This window comes from Balaenoptera physalus (assembly GCF_965194825.1).
Source record: "Balaenoptera physalus genome assembly, contig: SUPER_1_unloc_3, whole genome shotgun sequence".
In the NCBI taxonomy this organism is placed as follows: Eukaryota; Metazoa; Chordata; class Mammalia; order Artiodactyla; family Balaenopteridae; genus Balaenoptera; species Balaenoptera physalus.
The window spans coordinates 855,302-877,220 of NW_028126596.1; the positions used below are offsets into that span (position 1 = coordinate 855,302).

Here is a 21,919-nt window from a genome sequence, read left to right on the forward strand (position 1 = left end):
TTTTTATGTCTGACTTAGGTCACTTAGAATGATCGCACCTCAGTCTCCACGAGTTGCTGCAATTGGCCTTATTTCATTGATTTAATTGCAGAGTAATGTTCCATTGTACAGAAGTACCACATCTTCGTTATCCATTTATTGCTTCCAAGGACGTGTAAGTTGTACCCAAATCGAGGCATTTCTAAACAGAGCAGCACTAAACGTATGGGGTGCCTGTGTCCTGTCGATTTTTGGTTTTCCCAAGATATGCGGCGAAGAGTGGAAGAGATGTATGCTCTGTAGCTCTGTATTTTAGACGTTTTAGGGAACACCATAGACTTCTCCAGAGTGGCCGTTGGCTATTTACATCCCCGTCATCAGCGAAACAAAGCTCCCTCTTCTCCATGGCCTGTCCAGCATTTTTGCTGTCTACACTTTTCCAGGATGGCCTTTTGATGAATGCGAAGTGATACTTCTTTGTAGTATGGATTTGCTTTGCCCGCTTGTTTGATTGGCCAAAAAGGGCGTATGCGTTTTTTTCTGAATATATTTATTTTTATAATGGAGTTTAGCTGATTTTCACTGCTGTGTTTATGCCGCTTTACACCCACTTGATTCATTTACAGAGAGAAGTCAATACATAGGTTTTAAGATTCTTACTAGTCAGATATATTCTTGTGCGATGAATAGGGGGAGTTGAGTCCAGTTCACTGAGCAAGGAGTAGGTCTTGTCTATTACACATTTGGTTTATGGAACGGTATCTGTGCTAATTTCAAACCCTTGTTTTATGCATCACCCCACCTCACCTTTCCCGTTAAGCAGCCATAGTGTGTTTGCTAAATGTGTGACTCTCTTCTGTTTTGTAATACAGTTAATGTGTAGCGATTTTTACATGCCCTCTATAAGAGATATCTTATGATGTGTCTTTTTCTGTGTGACTTATTTCACTTAGAATCATCGTACTTAAATCCACTCATCATGCTGCTACTAGCCTTATGACATTGATTTCATGGCTGAGTGATATTCCATTGTACATAACTAGCACAACTTCTTTATTACATTTTTCTCTTTCCTGGGATATTTAAGGTGTACCGAAGTGGAGGTTCTTGTCAACAGAGCAGCCATAAACTTTGGGGTGCCTGTGTCTTGTTGATATTTAGCTTTCCCTATTTATACGCCCATGAGTGGAAGTGCCCTATGCTCTCTAGCTGTGTTTTTTAGATGTTTTGGGAAACGCCATACACTTCTCCAGAGTGGCCGTTGGCAATTAACATCCCGCCCATCAGCGTAACAAGGCTCCCATTTCTCCCTGGCCTGTCCTGCACTTCTGGGTTTTACACTTTTTTAGGATGGCCCTTTTGACCGCTGGGAAGTGAGACTTCTTTGTAGTGCTGATTTGCATTTCCTGCTTGCTTGGTTGGCCAAAAAGGGCGTATGCGTGTTTTCCTGAATATATTCGGGAAAACACGCATACGCCCTTTTTGGCCAGGGGCATCATTTTCAACGTTTTGCCGCTTTTCACGTGCTTTAAAGGCGATTCGAATCTACCTCCTGAAATCTGTTTCCTGCAATTCTGCCTTACTTTCAAATCCTCTTCGTTGCCTTCCGTCAATATATTTTTGGACGATAGTTATCATTTGTAACTCTGCAGGTTTGTGCATTGTAGTGTCACTGAGCTCCATTTTTCAACTCGCTTTTTTGGGAGCTGGCCGCAAAACCGCAGGATTGCTTCAGGCCCTATTCTGGTTCCGGGGGGCAGGTTCAGCCTGTGGTTAATCCTTCTTCCTAATGGGAAATTAAAGTGACCTATGCCTGTCCCTACAGCTAGAGCTAGTCTCTCATTGGTTCCCCCTCTTCCCGTTCATCCTCAGGACAAATTGCAACCTGTACGAAACAGGAGGTTAAAGGCGCTGATTCTCCAAGTGGGAAGATTGTTAGGAAAGCGGCTGGAATGGCGAACCCGAGCACCAGGAGATGAGAAATGAGGTGCGTTTTAGAAACCTTTCCCGATCACACGGTGTCCCATCCTCTGGGTTTCCCATGCATGTTTTCGCTGTAGGAAGATTCCCTTGAACCTGGAGATTTGGGCTCCATGGAACTGGTCCCACGCAGTATTACTTTAAAGGGTCTGCATTTGATCACCCAACCTCACCAAACCTCGCAGCCCCAAGAGTGTCCAGCCTTATGTCTCATTCAGCTGAGGGTCTAGATATGGTCAATCCAGGTTGCATCACAGTCCCTGAAAGAATTTTGTAAGAATTTCTCTGACTTTCACTGTCTTTGTATTTTTTTTTGTAATTTATTTTTATAATGGGGATTAGCTGATTTTCACTGCTGTGTTTATGGCACTTTACAGCCACTTGATTCACTTACAGAGAGATATCAATACATAAGGTTTCAGATGCTTACTAGTCAGATATATACTTGTGTGCTGAATAGGGGGTGTTGAGTCCAGTTCACTGAGCAAGGAGTAGGTCTTGTCTATTACGTATTGGGTTTATGGAACGGTATCTGAGCTAATTTCAAACCCTTGTTTTATGCATCACCCCACCTACCTTTCCCGTTAAGCAGCCATAGTATGTTTTCTAAATGTGTGATTCTGTTCTGTTTTGTGATTCAGTCCATGAGTAGCGATTTTTACATTCCCTCTATAAGTGATATCTTATGATAATTGTCTTTTTCTGTGTGACTTATTTCACTTAGACTCATCGTACCTAAATCCACTGATCATGCTGCTGTTAGCCTTATGACATTGATTTCATGGCTGAGTGACATTCCATTGTACATAAGTACCACAACTTCTTTATCCATTTTTCTCTTTCCTGGGATATTTAAAGTGTACCGAAGTGGAGGTTCTTGTAAACAGAGCAGCCGTAAACATTGTGGTGACTGTGTCTTGTTGATTTTTAGTTTTCCCTATTTATACGCCCATGAGTGGAAGTGCCCTATGCTCTCTAGCTGTGTTTTTCAGATGTTTTGGGAAACACCATACACTTCTCCAGAGTGGCCGTTGGCAGTTTACATCCCGCCCATCAGCGTAACAAGGCTCCCATTTCGCCTTGGCCTGTCCTGCATTTCTGGGTTTTACACTTTTTTAGGATGGCCCTTCTGACCGCTGGGAAGTGAGACTTCTTTGTAGTGCTGATTTGCATTTCCTGCTTGCTTGAGTGGCCTAAAAGGGCCAGGAGGGAGAAGGGAAGGAGTTTCAAGGAGAAGGACAGAGAGCAGGAGAAGGAGGGGGTGAGGGAGAGAGGGGGGGAGTGGGATAGAGGGAAGGAGGGAAAGACAAAGATATCTCTCCCTCACTCCCTCTATCCGTCTCTCCCTCCCTCTATCCCTCTCCCTCGCTCCCTCTCCTCTCTCTCCCTGTCCCTCCAGCTCTCCCTCTCCCTCCGTCTCTCCATCTCCCTTACTCCCTCCCAGAGATGGAGAGATGTAGGGACAGTCAGAGACAAGGGAGAGGGAGAGAGGGAGAGAGAGAGGGGAGAGAGTTAGAGAGGGAGAGAGAGAGAGGTCTCTTCCTTCCTCTCTTTCCCTCTCTCCTCCTTCTCTCCCTCTCTCCCTCTTCCCTCTCCCTCTCCCTCTCTCCCCCCTCCCTCTCCCCGTCTCTCTGGTCTCTGCCTATCCCTCCATCTCTCCCTCTCTGGGAGCGAGTGAGGGAGAGGGAAAGACAGAGGGAGGGAGAGGGAGAGGGAGGGAGAGAGGAAGGGAAAATGCGAGGGAGGGAGAGGGAAGGAGGGCAAGACATCTCTCCCTCTCCCTCTCCTTCCACCTGCCTCTCTCCCTCTCCCTCCCTTCCTCTTCCTTTCCTAGAGGGAGGGAGGGAGAGGGAGAGACAGAGGAAGAGGAGAGGGAGGGAGCAAAGGAGAGAGGGAGTCGGAGAAGGAGGTAGGGAGAGGGAGAAGGAGAGAGAGTGCCTGCTTCCCTCTCTGTCTCCCTCCCTCCCTCCCTCTCCGTGTCCCTCTCCCCCCCCCCCTCCCTCTGTCTCTCCTTCTCTGGGAGGGAGAGAGGGAGAGGAAGAGGGAGGGAGAGTGAGAAGGAGGGAAAGTGATGGAGGGAGGGAGAGGGAGAGAGGGAGGGAGAGAGGGATAGAGGGAGGGAGAGAGGGATAGAGGGAGGGAGGGAGAGATGTCTTTCCCTCCATCCCTCTATCACTCTCTCTCTCTACCCCCCTTTCTCTCCCTCTCCCCCTCCCTCTCCTGCTCTCTGTCCCTCTCCCTCCACCTCTTTCCCTCTCCAGAGAGGGAAGCAGGTGGAGGGAGAGGGAGAAGGAGGGAGGGAGGGAGAGGGAAAGAGGTAGAGGCAGAGCGGAACAGGGAAACAAGGACAGGGAAACAGGCACAGGGAGAGGGAGGGAGAGAGGGAGAGAGGAGAGGGAAGAGGGAGAGGGAAGAGGGAGAGGGAGAGGGAGCGAGGGAGAGGAAAGAGAGAGAGGGAGAGGGAGAGAGGGAGGGAGAGAGGGAGAGACAGATGGAGAGAAAGAGAGGGAGAGAGAGAGAGGGAGAGGGAAAGAGGGAGAGGGAGAGTGGAACAGGGAAAGAGGGACAGGGAGAGAGGGAGGGATAGAGGGAGGAGAGGAAGCAGGGAGAAAAGAGAGAAAGAACACACCATCTACACTTCTGTCAAATGACACCGGGGATCCTTACACAACCAGGAGAAAATAACACAGGGAGGCTCTTTCTCAGCTGGAACTGGAACTGCAGACGGGGCCAAACACCAACAGGCTGGCCACAAATGTCCAGCCGCCGCTCCAGCCCCGTCAGCTGTGAGTCCGGTCACCAGGGCTCTGAGTGTCTGCTCCAGGGAGCTGGGGTTCACCCTCTCACCCGGGAGGCTGGGCCAAGACAGCAGGGCCCCGGGCTGGACACATAGGTGGAAAAGCATCCCCACAGGACAGCTTGTGTAAGCAGATTCAGCTGCCAGATTCTAGAGGCCCGGGACCACCCTGTGGCCCATGAAACCCAGGAGCCACGAGGGTCTTGCAACGTGATTCCTGTCCATTGGACTGTAAAGTTTATGTAGGGAATCTTGGAAACAGTGGTAACAAGTCTGAATTGGAACGAGCTTTAGGCTATTATGGACCACTCTGAAGTGTGTGGGGTGCTAAAAACCCTCCTGGCTTCGCTCTTGTTGAATGTGAAGATCCCCGAGATGCAGCTGATGCTGTCCGAGAACTAGATGCGAGAACACTATGTGGCTGCCGAGTAAGAGTGGACCTGTCGAATGGGGAAAAGAGAAGTCGAAATCGTGACTGCCTCCTTCTTGGGGTTGTCGCCCTCGAGATGATTATCGGAGGAGGAGTCCTCCACCTCCCACACATCTCCAAGATGGAGAGCCTTCTCCGTCAGCCAGAGCAGGTCCCTTTCTAGATATAGGAGAAAAGAGAGATCCCTGTCCCAAGAGAGAAATCACAAGCCGTCCCGATCTTTCTCTAGGTCTCCTAGCCGATCTAGGTCAGATGAAAGGAAATAGAAGACCACTTTGCAAGAGGAGTGGTGTACAGGCAATAACTTCATTTGGCAGGAGTATGTACAGAATATTCAAGTTTTGTTTGAGACTTCCGAAGCTTGGTGCACTTTTTAAATGTTTTAGTTGTTCACACTTGTTTGTCTCTTGGGACAGTGACACATAAAGGTGTCATTCTCTATGGTTTGAAATGGGTCCTATGAGGCATGTAATATGAAGAATTGTTACCTTACAATGTTCCCTTAAGCAAAATTGAATTTGCTTTGAATTTTTGGTCTTGCCTAGACTGATAATGAAACTCTAACTCCTGCCCACCTAAAGTGTGATGTTTACTATTATGGAAACAACACTGGCAAACATTGAAAAGACTTTCTGTAGCTGGGATATGGTATGCAGCTGTAGTTAAGCAAGCAGTCTTTAAAAGGTGCTGTGAACCCAAGCCAGCAGGTAAAAATGAAAGCCGCACCCTTACCCTAGATTAGAGGTTTAAAAATTCCACTAGTCTTCACACTGGACAAGAGGTTGTCCAGGGAGTTTAAAATCTAAGAAGTTTCAAGGAAGTTAGTTTACCTTTGAGTTAGGTCATACGTCCCCTCTGTGATTGCTGTACATGAATACATAGCTCTTTGTAATATTCTTTGGAAATTTGAGATTATCAAGATACCAATGTCCTGCCAGATTAAGAGTATATTGTAGAGCTGAACTTTGAGTTACTGTGCAATTTTTTTTTCATGCTGTCATTTGTAATATGTTTTGTGAGAATCCTTGGGATTAAAGTTTTGGTTGCAAAAGAAAAAAAGAAAAGAAAAGAATCCGCCTGCCAATGCAGGGGACACAGGTTCAAGCCCTGGTCTGGGAAGATCCCAGGTGCCGCAGATCAACTAAGCCCGTGGGCCACAACTACTGAGCCTGCACTCTAGATCCTGGGAGCCAGAACTACTGAGCCCCCGTGCCACAACTACAGAAGCCCACACGCAACGAAGACCCAACGCAGCAAGAATAAAAGGACGATACTGGCCAGGTGATCAAGGGTAAAATCGTTTGTCATAAGTCCCGTTGATAGTGTGTATCCTTGATGTGACCTGAGGAGAATGGCATTTTTATCTCTGTCTGGGTCTTCCGCCCCAAACCCCATAACTCCAGACCAACCATAAGAAAACATCCGAAAACAAACAGACAAACAAATTGAGGGACAAAATACCTGACCAGTCCTCCTCAAAACTTTCAAGGTATCAAAACCCAGCGACGTCTGAGAAATGTCACAGCCCAGAGGAGACTGGGACAGAAAAAGGATGTTAGGGGAACACTAGGGAAATGCTAATAAAGTTTGGACTTTAGTTAATAACAATGTATCCATCTTGGTTCCTTAGTTGGATAAACATGTCGTACTAAGGTACTAACCAGTTGGAAATAGGGGTACTGGGTCAGGGTCCACGGCACTCTGTACACTCTGTACAGATCTTTGCAACTTTTTTGTAACTCTAAGCTCTTCTAAAATGAAGCGAGTACTGAACAGAGCTAAGAATGTTATTTCCCTGATTTGAACATGCCTGAGTTTCTTTTCAGGGTCACATTTTTGTTATTTGGATGTGCCTTCGAATCAGTAGCAAAGGAGAGTTGCCAGCCCCTGGGAAGATGTGGGTGGTTTGCAGGTGGCTTGCTCTGGAGCTGAAGACCACGGTGGGAAGTCTGCAGCTTCGGGCTGCACTTAGAACCATGGGAGGGGATGGGCCAGCTCAGTTAGGGATGGAACCTATAAATAAAACTTTTTTCTTTTCCGTTATGGCTTATCACAGGATACTGAATATAGTTCCCTGTGCTAGACAGTAGGACGTTGTAGTTTATCCATCCTATATTTAATAGTTTGCATCTGCTAACCCCAAACTCCCAATCCAACCCTCCTTCACTGTTTCTCCCCCTTGGCAACCACAAGTCTGTTCTCTATGTCTGTGAGTCTGTTTTTGTTTCGTAGACGAGTTCATTTGTGTCGTATTTTAGATTTCACATATAAGTGAGATCATATGATATTTGTCTTTCTCTTCTGACTTACTTCACTTAGTATGATCATCTCTAGGTCCATCCACGTTGCTGCAAATAGCATTATTTCATTCTTTTTATGGCTGAATAATATTCCATTGTATATATGTACCACATCTTCTTTATCCATTCATCCATCAGTGGACATTTAGGTAGCTTCCATGTCTTGGCTACTGTAAATAGTGCTGCAATGAACATTGGGGTGCGTGTATCTTTTCTTTCTTTCTTCCTTCTTTCTGCCTTTCTTCCTTTCTTTCTCTCTCTCTCTTTCTCTCTTTCTTCCTTTTTTTCTCTCTCTCTTTCTCTCTTTCTTTCTTTTTTCTTTCTTCTTTTATTGTCACACGGCATGTGAGATCTTAGTTCCCTGACCAGAAATGGAACCCATGCCCCCTGCACTGGAAGCGCGGAGTCTTAAACACTGGACAACCAGGGAAATGCCAGGGGTGTATGTATAGTTTTGAATTAGAGTTTTCTCCGGATCTATGCCCAGGAGTGGAATTGTGGGACCCTATGGCAGCTGTATCTGTTCCTGCACGCCTCACATCAACCACCTGCACTCCAATCCTTGCTCTCAACGTCATCTTCGGGGAACCCAACCTGCGACAGGGACCTTGACAAGAAGAAATGGCTCAGGGAAAAGCTACCTGCACAGAGAGGAGATAGAGACCATCGCCCCTGGGGTGCGGCGGGGAGAGTGGGCACAGAGATTTGTCGTTTCACCCACCCCCGATACTCATCTCAGCCCTCCTGGCTGCCCCACTCTAGGTCACCTCAGGATACAGAGGTGACCCGGTTAGAGTCCCTGCCTGTGCAGGAATCTGGGGGCACCAGCGGGTCTGAATAATATTAGGGCAGGGTCTCCCCCGTGGCACTGGGGTTATTCGGGGCGGGTCATCCTCTGCTGAGGGCCTCTCCTGGTCACTGTGTGGGGTTTAGCAGCATCCCTGGCCTCACCCATTTGATTCCAGGGTCCCCTCCCCCCCAGTTGTGACAACCACAGATTTTCCACACACATCACGGAAGAACTGGGTGAGGCGGGGGCAGGATGGCTCTGGGCGAGGACAGCTGTGTTGAAGCAACCAGCCTGGCCCAGGGCAAGGTCTGCCCCAATCCCGTCAGCGCCTGCATTTAGAACTGCCCCTTTCCTCTCCCACCTCCCCTGCCCTGCAGTGGTCTCCGAGACATCATCCCCATGTAATAAATCACACCTTCTCAGTTTACTGTTTGCTGCCCTCGCTAGAACGTGAGCTCTTTGAGGACAGGGATGCTGTTATGTCCCCAGCACCTAGAATAGTGTCTGCTCTGTAGTAGATGCTTCATAAATACTTGCTGAATAAAGGAGTTGAATACAGGGATGAGTGGATGAATGAATGAAGGTTACAATGGAAGGAGGGGGGAGATTCCCTTTCTGGCTCTCGGGGGTTGGGAGATCAAGTGAAAGATCTGTCCTAAATAGGCTGACCAGCCTTCTGGGGTCCCCCGGGACTGAGGGTTTCCCCAGAGTTCCAGCGCTCAAACCTGAGCGGTCCTGGGGGAGGGGAGAGATTCCCTTTCTGGCTCTCGGGGGTTGGGAGATCAAGTGAAAGATCTGTCCTAAATAGGCTGACCAGCCTTCTGGGGTCCCCTGGGACTGAGGGTTTCCCCAGAATTCCAGCGCTCAAACCTGAGCGGTCCTGGGCAAACTGGGGGCGGGTGTTGGTCACCCTATCTAAACACAGTAACAATTCCAGCTGCAATAGCAATGGCCAATGACCTCTACGGTCTTATTGACCATGCACAGTTCTCTACCTGGCGGGGAAGGGTGGGCCGGGATTGGAATTCTGGTGATCCAGGGCGGGTGAGGGCACACCCCAGGCTTGTGGAGTGGAGTCCAGGAAGGTTCTGGAGGAAGTGACAGTGACACAGGAGGGAGGGAGGAGTCTAAGGAAGAACGTCCCACATGACAACATGTGCCAATGGCCCTGGGCCCAAGGTCACACCTGACCAGGGCTTGCTTTTTTTTATTTTCTAATTTACTTTTTCCCACATGGATATGCAATTGTCCTAATGCCATTTATTGAAAACTCCTTAATTTCCCCACTTTCTATCATATCAAGTTCTCATATATCTGTTTCTGGACCTTTATTCTATACCATAGAGCTATACGTCCCATCCTTGCACCACTAGGGCTGTTTCATCACTATAACTTTATTTATTCATTTTTTTTGGCCGTGCCGTGTGGCATGTGGGATCTTATTTCCCTGACCAGGGATCGAACCCGCGTCCCCTGCAGTGGAAGCTCGGAGTCTTAATCACTGGACCTCCAGGGAAGTCCCCAGGGCTTGCTTTGACATCCATGGAATGGTGGCAGGTGGGCACAGGGAGCAGCTGTCTGTGAGCCATCCTGTGTAGAAATGCAGGGTGGAGGGGAGGACAGATGGAGCTGGAGGGGGAGAAGCGGAGGAGGGAGGGAGGAAGGGAGGGAGGCCGGGCGAGAGACAGACAGAGAGTTTCCTGAGACAATAGCTCTGGCCGTGTCCTAGGGCATGAAAGCTGAAAATAGCTCCTAGTGCCGGGAGCCTTGGAGCTGGAGCCTGGGAGCCAGGGTGACTGGCTCTCCTCCCTGGTGTGTGTGTGTTGCGGCGGGGGCGGGTGGCTCTGGGCTTCTCAGGCTGGGAATGGGGTGCACAGAGCAGGGACGGAGCAGGGACCCTTCGCTCTGGGACCTCGTGGGCCATCCTCAGCTCACAAAGCTGAGCCACTCCTGGCCCTACGAGTGGGGGGCTTATCCTCCCTGTCCCCTGGATCATACCCCCTCACACACAACTTCCCCGTGTGTGTTCCCAGCAACCAAGAGAATCTGTTTTTAAAAGATTTGGGGGAGGGGGGTAACCATACAAACAAGAGCAGAATGGATACTTTTTCAGAATATGAATGGCTCTGTGTAAGCCCACCCCCAGGGTAACCACAGTCCTGACCTCTAACACTCTTGACGAGTCAGCCTTGGTCTGGGCTTGCGGACCCACGGAAGCTTCCTCATCCCCTCCTTCAGATCCCGACTCTCCCTCGGCGTCTTTGTGAGAAGCACCCGGGGAAGTGGGACTGCTAGGCTGTACTGCTGCTAGAACTCCACCTGGGCTCCACCAGGCTCCAGCCCCCTGCCCTGTCCACCTAACTGACCCTGAGGCACCTCAACTGGTAGGAGCAGCATCACCTTCCCTCCTGGGACTTGTGACACTTAAGGGAGACCCCGAAAGACAAGCCTTTGGCTCCCTGGCTGCAAAGAGCAGGTACTCAATTGTCATAAGTGTCCGTATCAGTGAGGGTTCTCCAGACAAACAGAATCCATACAGGGTGTGTGTGTATATACACACACACGTACATATGTACAAGCATACAAAAATATACAGCTGTGTACATATGCAGTATGCGTACACACATATACACATATAGTATATACAATAAACACATACATATATACACACATAAAATGCAGTTTGTATATATACAGTATGTATACACACATATACACACAATATAGACAATACACACATACATATACACTATACATACACACATATAAAATGCATAGTTTGTATATATACAGTATGTACACATACGTATAACATATGCAATATACACACCTAGGTACATATATATCATACATATATACGCACATACAAAGATATTTAGGTGTGCATATAGACAGTATACATACATACACATATAATATATGCAATACATACACGTACATACATATAGACACACATATACACCTACATATAAAAGCATATAGCATAAAAATATATATGTACTGTATATAGAAATTCATCGTATATATACATACATATATCATATATATAAGATATATACACATACATATATACAATGTATACACACACACACCCCTATATGTAAATATGCGCATGGACATACACATATAAATTCATACGCAAGTGTGTATATAATAGTATATTCATATATACATATAATACCTAGAAACATATACACATGCAGGTATACAACAGATATACACACCTATATATAAATATACACTGTATACATACATACATACAGTGTACATACACTGTATATATACACACACCCATAAATCAATATATGGGTGTGTGTATATATACAGCATGTTCACATTTATAATATGTATACTATATATATATACACATACATACATGTATACAATATATACACACAAATATATAGGCTTGTATGTATACTGTATATAGTACTTACACATATACTACAAACGCACGCACATATAAACATATGTGTATACATATATATAATATGTATACACACGTATACAAATTAATAGGCTTGTATATATTCAGTATTTTTACATATATAGTTTTGTTTTAAGGAGTTGACTCATGTGACCGTGAGGCAGGCAAGTCAGGGCAGGACTCTGGGCTGGAGACACAGGGAAGAGCTGATGTGCCAAGGCCATTGGAGGAACAGTTCCCTCTTTCTACGGAACCTCATTTTTCTCTCCAGTCCTTCAACTGATGGACGAGGCCCACCCACGCCACGGCATTGACAATCTCCTTTATGCAAAGTGGTCCAATTTCAGTGTTCATCTCTTCTGAAAAATACCTTCCTGGCCACATCTGGAATAATGTTTGTGGTTGCCGGGGCCCCACGCAGTGCGCACATGAGATTAACCATCCCCGTGGCGATGATGACACTTTATTTTCTCCCTTGACCATTGTCACTACTATTCCAATTAAAATGGCAGCGCCATGAGGGCAGGGCATTTCCTTTTTTGCCAGTACTGAGCGTCCAGGTCTGGTGCCTAGCATAGGCTAAATACACAGCATTTTTGTGAACAGAAGCCAGGATTCCGGCTGCCATATTTAATGAGGAATTATAGTCTTATTATTGGGGGGGAGGTGTCACGGTACGTCAAGGGCGGGAGTCGAACCCGCCACCCCAGGCCCCGAGGGGTCTCCCCGGGTCTCCACTTTGGGCCGGTGGGTGTGGCCGGGGGCAGCTGAAGACGTGCGTGCGTGCTTGCGTGCGTACGTGCGTGCGTTCGTACGTGCGTGCGAGGGGGCGGGTCCACGGGGCGGGAGGCGCTCGCCGCGAGTGAGTGGTTCAGCCGGGCCCCGGCTCATTGTGCTTGCCTCACGCCGGCCCCAGTTGGCAGCAGCGCTGGAGGCCCCGGGCCTGTGACCACAAAGAGGGAGCCGGGGGCCGGACTGGAGCGGGCCGGCGGCGGCGGCGGCGCCGGCTGAGGCCCAGGCCAGGCTCCCTCCCCTCAGCCTCCCACCCGCCCGCCTGTCCCGCCCCCGCCGGCGGCGCCCCGCCCCTCCCCCAACCGCCAGACTAGCCTGGTGCGGGGGCCGCGCGCGAAAACGTGGGGGAGAAGCTGAGGCTGGAGTCGCCCGTGGTGGCCGAGCCCGCCGTCTACCCATGGCTGCTGCTGGTCTACGTGAGTGCCGCCCGTCCCCTCTTCCCGGACCTCCACCTCTCTTCCCCCAGGGCGCGCGCTGAGCCCACCGAGAAACGGAGCGACTCGAGTCGCCAGACCCTCTTTGGAGCCCCCCTTCCCGCCCTGCCCGCTTCTCCGCGGCCGTTTCCAGCCCCCGTGCGCAGGGTGGGCAGAGGGGAGCCGGGGCCGGCCAGGGGCACAGACTCAGCCGCAGGGACCCCGCGCTTCCGAGGGTCGCCCGAGCCGGTCTGCCGTTGGCCCTGTAGGGCTGGGGACCCCGGTCCCCCCCCCCGGCCTGAACTGCTGGCGGGCTTGCCCTTCCGTACTTTATGATCTGACACGTCAGGTTTCTTTTTCCTGGCCAGCTTTACCATTACCTGACCAGCTTTCCCAGCATCCCCTGATAATGTGTTAGATATTCAAGTTTTAGGGCCCGGTCCCAGCCCTATGGAATCAGCAACTCTGGTGGGGCTCAGTGATCTCTGTTACAACAGGCCCTCCAGATGATTTTTATTCACCTTAAAGTTTGAAAATATCTGCATTGTCAGCTGGCCAAAGCGTCCACCAGCAGGTGAAGGGGAGTGGCGCCTGGAAAAGATAGGGACTAGCCAAGGTAAGTACAGTAGCATTTGCCATGGTAGTAATGGAGAATGCCTTTTCTCCACTGGTTGGCACAGACTAGTATCTGGGAGCAGTGGCAGGGTTATTTCGGATGCTTTACATTGCAATGTAGAGTGACCGCTGTCCTGGTTTGCCAGGGACTTCCCCTGTGTGAGCACTTAAAATCTCATCCTGGCAAACCCCTTAGCCTTGGGTTTGAAAAACTTAGGGAATAACATGAAACTTAGGGGAAACATGATCTAGGTTTTGGGCAAGTCACAAGTGCTAATTAAAGCTAAGCAAGTATGGACAACATCTAGCCTTCTTTACCCCTTTGCGGGGAGGTAAATCTTGATTGGGTGAGAGGACTTATTGTTAAGAGATCTTTGTAGAAACATCCCCTTCTGCTTAGTCCGCTGGTTCTCAGTTCTGGCTAGACATTGGCATCGTCTGAGGAGAGTTAAAATGATTGTATTGGTCTAGCATGACCAACCGTCGGTGTGAGGGTTTTTAAAAAGTGCTTCAGAGGATTCTAATGTGCAGCCAAATTTAGGTGCCACTGCTTAAGCTTTTGAACCGCTGCTACGTATTTTCACCTCATCTTGCTGTGAGAATATCCAACTGTAGTTGAGGTTTGTTTTTTTTCTTTTTCTTTTTTTAACTGTCTTATTATAAGATTTACTGTCTTAAATAAGATTGAATGTACAGAAACTCCTGCTAGTCCATCTGGTATAGCTGGATACCCAGAGTAATATCGTTAAGATATGTACCATTTAAGTATTGTGACTGGCCTTTTAAAAATTAACATATGCATTAAATTAGTATTGATAGTATAGATCTCTTTCGAAGTTGTCATGTTGGGGAGCTATACCTCTAATCTGCTGCCATTGCTAAATATCTGGACACCTCTTATTAGGAATTGCTTTTAAAAATCTTTAGGGATTAAAACCAAGATTGCTGTATTATTTGTACTGGGACCACAAAAACCTCACAGAGTTCCCCCGCTGTACCTTCTACCCCCATCTCTAACCCTTGGCAACTTCTAATCTGTTCTCCATCTCCACAGTTTTGTTATTTTAAGAATAATATGTAAACATAATCATGAATTACTTAATCTTCGGAGATTGGCTTTTAAAAAATTTTCCCTCGGCATCATTCCCTTGAAGTTCATTTCAATTTTTGCATATATTAATAATTTGTTCCTTGTTGTTGCTCAGTAGTATTCTATCATAAGATTTTATCACAATTTGTTTCAACATTCACCCATTGAAAGACATTTGGGTAGTTGCCAGTTTTCGGCTATTAGAAATAAAACTGCTATGAACATTTATGTGTAAGTTTCTGTGGGAACTTCATTAAGTTTTTGTTTCTTTTGGATAAATGCTCAAGAGTACAATTACTGCATTGTAGGGTGAATCTACTTTTAGGATTAAAAGAGACTGTCAAGCTGTTTCTCAGAGTGGCTAAACCATTTTATTTTCCCACCAGTGATGTGATATAATTTTTCTACGTACTCGCTAGCATTTGATGTTGTCACTATACTTTAATTTTAGTTATTCTCTGATATCTCATTATGGTCTTAATTTGCATTTCCCTGATGGCTAACGATGTTGAACATCTTTTCATGTGCTTCTTTGCCATGTGTATATTCTTTTCCGTGAAATGTCTGTTCCTGTCTTCTGCCTATTTTCTAGTTGGATTTTTTTAAGTTGTTTGGAGAGTTCTTTGTATATTATAGATACAAGTCATTTGTCTCCTATGGGATTTTCAAATATGTTTTCCCACTGTGTAATTTGAGTTTTCATCCACTTAAAAGGATCTTCTATGAAGCATTTTAAACTCATTTTGATGAGATCCAATTTATCAGTTTTTGCTTTTATTGATCATACTTTCGGTGTCAAGTCTAAGAATTATTCACCTAGTTCTAGATGCCAAAGATTTTCTCCTATTTTTTTTTCTAAAACTGTCCTGCTTTTACATTTAAGATTATGATCCACTTTGATTTAATTTTTGTGTAAGATGTGTAAGGTTTAGGTTAAGGTTCATTGTTTGTTTGTTTGTTTTTGTCGAGGGATGTCCAACTGTTTCAGTACCATTTTTTGAAAAGTCTATTCTTCCTTGATAGCTTTTGCACTGCTGTCAAAACCAAGTTAAATGTATTTGTGTCGGTCTATTTCTGGGTTCTCTGTTCCATTCCATTGATCTATGTATCTACCCTCCATCATTACGGCGAAATCTTGAAATTGGGTAGATTAATTCCTCCCATTTTAATCTTCCTTTACAAATTGTTTTAGCTATTCTTCAGCCTCTTCCTACCATATAAATCTTAGAATAAGCTTGTCTATATCCACAAAAACCTTGAGGGCATTTTAAGAGTAATTGTGTTAAGCCTGTTAACTTGGGGAGAATTGACATCTTTATTATGTTGTGTTTTCTAATCCATGAACAAGGTATGTCTCCCTATTTGTTTGGGACTTTTAAAATTTTCTTCATCAGCATTTTGTAATTTTCAGTATAGAGGTCCTATAAATGTCTTATTGGGCTTCTATTTAAGTATTTATTTAGGTCAGTTGTAAATGGCATCACATATTTTTATTTAAGCTTCTACACATTTGTTATTAATATATAATTTGATAAAATTGTGTGGATCTTGTACTCTAAAACATTTACAAACTAATATTATTTCTCAAGCTTTTTGTGGATTCCTTGGTATTTTCTCCATTTAGATTATCATCTCATCTTCAGATATAGACAGTTTTAGTTTTCCTTATTCAATATAATAAGATATATTACTATTCAACATTCAGTAGGATTTATTCCTTCCTATTCAACATAGTAGGAATAGTTCTTTCATCTTTTAAATAAACTTTTAAAAAATTTAACTGTTAAATTTATCTATTTATTTATTTTTGCTTTATTTTCTTACTAGAACCTCCAGTAATATATTTAATAAAATTGGTGAGAGCAGATATCGGTGCCTTGTTTCTGATCTTACAGAGAAAGCGTTCAGTCTTTCACAGTTAAATATAATGTCAGTATAGGTTGTTTGTAGATCATCTTTATGAGTTTCAGTATGTTCCTTTTCTATTCCTAGTTTGCTTGGAGTTTTTTTTCTTCTTTTTTTAAAATCATGAATGGGATTGGATTTTGTCAAATGCTTTCTCTGCATTAATGGATAGGATCACATGACTTTTCCCCCTTAATCTATTGGATATGGTAGATTACATTGTTTGATTTTCAAATATTTAACCAACTTTGCATAACTGGAATAAATACCACTTGGTCACGGTATATTATTCTTTTTATATATTTCTGGATTTAATTTGCTAATATTTGGCTGAGGATTTTTACAGCCAATTTCATAAAAAATACTGGTCTGTAGTTTTCTTCTTTCTATACTATCCCAGTCTGGTTTTGGTATCAAGGTAATACTGGCTTCATAAAATTAATTAGGAACTGTTCCCTCTACTTCTGTTTCTTATCAAGTCATGTAAAATTGGTGTTAATGCTTTAAGTCTTGGGTAAAAGTGAAACATGTAAGCCTGAATATTTCTTTTGGGAGTTTTTAAATGAAAAATCAGTGTTTCTCATAGTTACAGGAAAATTGAGATTGTCTCTTTCATCTTGGCTGAGTTTTGGTAGTTTTGGGTGTAGAAGCATTGGTCCATTTCATCCACATTTTTGAATTTATAGTGTAGACTTGTTCATAATAACGTGTCCCTTATTAACCTGCAGGATATGTCATGGTATCCCTGGTTGCATTTCTGATATCTGTGATTTGTGCCATCTCTCTTTTTATCTTTATCAGTCTTGCTACATCTTTCTTGATTAGATTGTTTATTTCGAAGAACCAGCCTTTTGTTTCATTGATTTCCTCCCCCCCCCCATTTTCCTGTTTTCAGTTTCATGGATTTTTGTTTCATCTTTATTATTTCCTTCTTTCTGCTTGTTTAGTGTTTTTTCCTCTTCCGTTTTTACTATTTTAATATAGAAAATTAGACTATTTCTTTGAAATATTTTCTTTCCCAATTTAGTGCTATAAACTTCCCTTTCAGCATTGCTTTCACTTCATTCCACAAACGTTGATCTGTTATATCTCCATTTTCTTTTATTCTATGCATTTAAAAATTTTTCCTTGACTTTTTACCCATGAGTTATTTGGAATTGTGATGTTTAGTTTTCATGTGATTGAAGATTTTCCTGTTGTCTTTCTGTTATTGATTTCTAGTCTGGTTCCATTATGGCTAGAGAACATACTCTCTCTGATTTTAATTCTTTTAAATCTGCTAATGTTTTTTTATCACCCAGTGTATGGTATATGAGTGAATGTTCCATGGACACTTGAATATGTATTCTGCTTTTATTGAGTGTGTTCTTTAAATGTCAGTTATATCCTGTTGATTGATGATGTTTTCAGTTCTTCCATACCCTTGCTGATTTTTCTCTCCGGGAGTTCTATAAATTGCTGTGTTGAAGTCTCAAATAATAATTGTGGATTTGAAATTTTCTCCTTTTACCTTTTTCAGTGTTTGCTTCATGTGTTTTGAAGTTCTGTTGTTTGGTGCACACACATTTAGTATCACTAGGTCATCTAGGTGGATTATTCCTGTTATCTTTATGTAATGACCCTCTTTGCCCCTAATAATTTCCTTTGCTCTGAAATCTACTTTATCTGACATTAATATAGCCATTCCTGCTTTTTCTGATGAATGTTCATATGATATACCTTTTTCATCCTTTTACTTTGAACTACCTATATCATGATGTTTAAAGTAAGTTTCTTATAGACAGTATATAGTTGGATCATGCTTGTGATCTTTTCATCTACTCTTCCAATGTCTGTCTTTGACTTGGTTATTTAGATCATTTACAGTTTATGTAATTATTGCTATGTTAAACATTAGGTCTAGCATTTTATTTTTTGTTTTGTCTTTTACCTTAGTTTCTCAATCCTGTGTTTCTCTTATTTTGCCTTCTTGTGGGTTACTTAAACATTTTTTGATAAGTCCATTTTAATCTAATTTATTTATAATCATTTGTGTATACTGTTTGTATAGTTTTCTTAGTGGTTGCTTTTGGCATTACACTATACATATGTAACTTATCATAGCCTACTGGAATCTGTCTTTGATTACTTCAAGTGAAGTTTCAAAATTTTACTTCCATTTAGGTCTCTTAATAGTCCCCAGTTTTAAAGTATGATTTTCTGTAGTATTTCCTTTATATACATTGAGAATCACATCAGATGGTGTCATAATTTTTGCTTTGACCATCATACGGAATTTAAGAAACTCATGAGGCTAATGATAGTCTCTTATATTTATCCCACTTGTTTTCACCCATTCCATTGTTCCCCTTTTCTTTCTGAAGTTGCCAGTCTTCTGTTATTTTTTTTTATGTTTGCATAACAGTAGGTGATATCTGGGCTTTCCAGTGCCATTGGATATGAGTTTCAGGAAACACTGAGCCTGGCTCACTTAATGCTACTGAGTTGGAGGGTTTGTATACGTTGGGTCTGTTGGCACAGCAGATGCTAGCAGATTAGACTAATGCTGATGGGACTAGTGCCACAGGAGGATGCATTCCCATTCAGGCTATGCTGCTGCTACAGTAGATCAAATCCCCCTCTACCCCAAGTGTGGGGCAGTGACCTGCTGCTGTCACTGCTTCTTTATTAGGCTGCTTTCGCCTCAGGTGTGTGGTGGGATCCCTTGGAAGCTGCTGCTGCTGTCAATCACAGGGTTAAATTCATTTTAGAAATACTTAAATGTAAATATATAGCCTGGCTCTTGTAGGACCTCTGTATTTGTTTTTTATTGCTTTCATACGAATTACCACAAATTGAGTGACTCAAAACATCGTAAATTTATTACCTTAGAAGTCTGACATTGGTCTCAATTGAGTAAAGTAAAAGTGTTGGCAGGATCGACAGATGAATGGATAAAGCTGTGGCACATATATACAATGGAATATTACTCAGCCATAAAAAGAAATGAAATTGAGTTATTTGTAGTGAGGGGTATTGACCTAGAGACTGTCATACAGAGTGAAGTAAGTCAGAAAGAGAAAAACAAATACCGTATGCTAACACATATATATGGAATCTAAAAAAAAAAGAAAAAAATGGTTATGAAGAACCTAGGGGCAGGAGAGGAATAAAGACTCAGCCATAGAGAATGGACTTGAGGACACAGGGAGGGGGAAGGGTAATCTGGGATGAAGTGAGAGAGTGGCATGGACATATATACACTACCAAATGTAAACTAGATAGCTAGTGGGAAGCAGCCACAAAGCACAGGAGGAGTGGAATCCTGCAGTGTTTGCTGATGGTCATTTGACTGGTGTGAGCTGAAACCTTTTTGACGTTGGATTTGCATGTGGCTAATAATTCCTTATACTGAGCTTTAGGCATGTCCTTTTTTTTCTTTTCCTTTTTTTTAAAGAGTGACTACAACTTCCCTCTTCATATTGACTTCTTGAAAAATTTGTCATGTGTTGAATTTTCTTGCCTATTCCCTACTCCAGGGCATTTTTTGAGGTCAGGCGTCATTTACAACCCAGCAGTCCTTGTGACTATTAAGCAACCATTAGCACTGGGTTTAAAGCTGCTGTTATGGGAAACAGCCACAAGGTGGCAGCATTATTTCGTTCTCAACTCTTGTTACTAGGGCAACAGAGTCTTCCTGGAGGTAGTGTTCCAAGGTTGTAAATTAGAGTGGAATGTGCTGGGACAAGCCCCCAGAAGTTTATGTCTCCTTACTTATGTTTGTTTTTTAAATTTAATTTCTATTTCTTATTGGAGTAAATTTGATTAGAGTGTTGTGATTGTCTGGCTGTACAGAATCTGCTCAATGATTCATACATACGTCTGTTCATCTTCAGATCCTGTTACCATGTATGTTACTACAGAATGTTGAGTAGACCTCCCTTGGTATTTGGTAGGTGTTTTGTCATTATATATTTTCTATGTATTAGTTATTATATAATTCATATAGTTTATATGTTATATGTTTATATACATTTAACATACATTAATCTATGTATGTTAGCCCCTTAGTCCTAAATTATCCATCCTCCCACCTTTCATTTTGGTTAACCATTAGTTTGTTTTATAAGTCTGTGAGTGTCTTTTTCTGTGGAAATATGTTCATTGGTAGCAATCTTAGGATAACATGTATAAATGATATCATAGGATATTTGTCATTCCCTTTTGACTGACTTAACCTAATATGATTATTTCTAGGCTCATCTGTAGTCCTGTAAACGGCATTGTTCATTTTTTTCCCGAGGCTACTATTCCATTCGGTACGTATACCACTTCTTCTTTGTCCGTTTATCTGTTGATGGGCATTTTGTTTGCTTCCATGTCTTGCCTATTGTAAATACTGCTGCAGTACACGATTTTCCATCCCGTGTCTTTTGGATTCTGGCTTTCACCGGTGACAGGCCCAATAGTGGGCCTTCCAGATCATATGGTGACTCACTTTTTACCTTTAAACGCACTGCCATTCTGTTCCTATTATTGGCCGTTACCAGTTTACATCCCACTTAGACCGAGAGGTTATGCTGTTCTCCACAACTTCTTCAACATCTATTGTTTGTTGACTTTTTGCTGATGGTCATTCTGACTGGTGTGAGGTGATACCTTTGTGTAGATTGGGTTTGCATGTGTCTAATAATTCCTGATGTTTTGCGTTTATCAATGTCCTTTTCATTTTTCTTTAAGATTGAGCTAAACTTACAACTTCTAATTGCCTTCTTGAAAAATTTGCCGCGTTTGGATTTTTATGGCCATTCCCTACACCAGGACATTTTTTGAGGGCATGAGTCATTTACATCCCTGCAGTCCTTGTGAATATTTGTGACCATTAACAGTAGATTTGAAGCTGCTGTTTGAGGAAACGGCCTTAGGGTGGCAACACTTCTACGCTGCCAACTTTGCTTGCTAGGGAAACAGCACCTTGCTGCAAGTTGCGCTTTTAGGTTGCAGATTAGAGTGGAATGTGCCAGGGCAAACTCCCATAAATTTTAGCCTCCTTAATTCTTGTTTGTGTCTTTAAGTTGTAGTTTTTATCAGAGCAAATTTGATTGAAAAATGTCTTTTTTTCTAGGTGTACAGAATCTTGTTCATTTACACATATACATATATCTATTGATCTTTCGGTCCTTTTCCATGTAGGTTGTTACAGAGTGTTGAGTAGACCACTCTTGGTATTCCATAGGTCTTTGGGGATTGTATATTTTATATGTATTAGTATATGTGTGTTAACCCCAATATCCTAATTTATCCATTCCTCACACCTTTTCTTTGGCTTAACCATAAGTTTGTCTTTTCAATCTGAGATTCCCTTTCTCTGTGGAAATATGTTCATTTTTATGAATTTTCAGATAACATAAGGGACATCATA

General features: G+C 43.5%; 1 long non-coding RNA gene and 1 pseudogene across 2 annotated transcripts; both read left to right on the plus strand.

The window, feature by feature from the left end:
• The first annotated feature begins 4,714 nt into the window (after positions 1-4,714).
• On the plus strand, positions 4,715-5,766 carry LOC309650518 (serine/arginine-rich splicing factor 3 pseudogene; annotated as a pseudogene). Its single transcript has 2 exons — positions 4,715-4,754; positions 4,946-5,766. The product of its transcript is annotated as a serine/arginine-rich splicing factor 3 pseudogene (transcript).
• Positions 5,767-12,500: 6,734 nt separating this feature from the next.
• Positions 12,501-15,164, plus strand: LOC309650513. Its single transcript, XR_014257605.1, has 2 exons — positions 12,501-12,911; positions 13,406-15,164. It is a non-coding gene; the product is annotated as an uncharacterized lncRNA (long non-coding RNA).
• Positions 15,165-21,919: the final 6,755 nt, after the last annotated feature.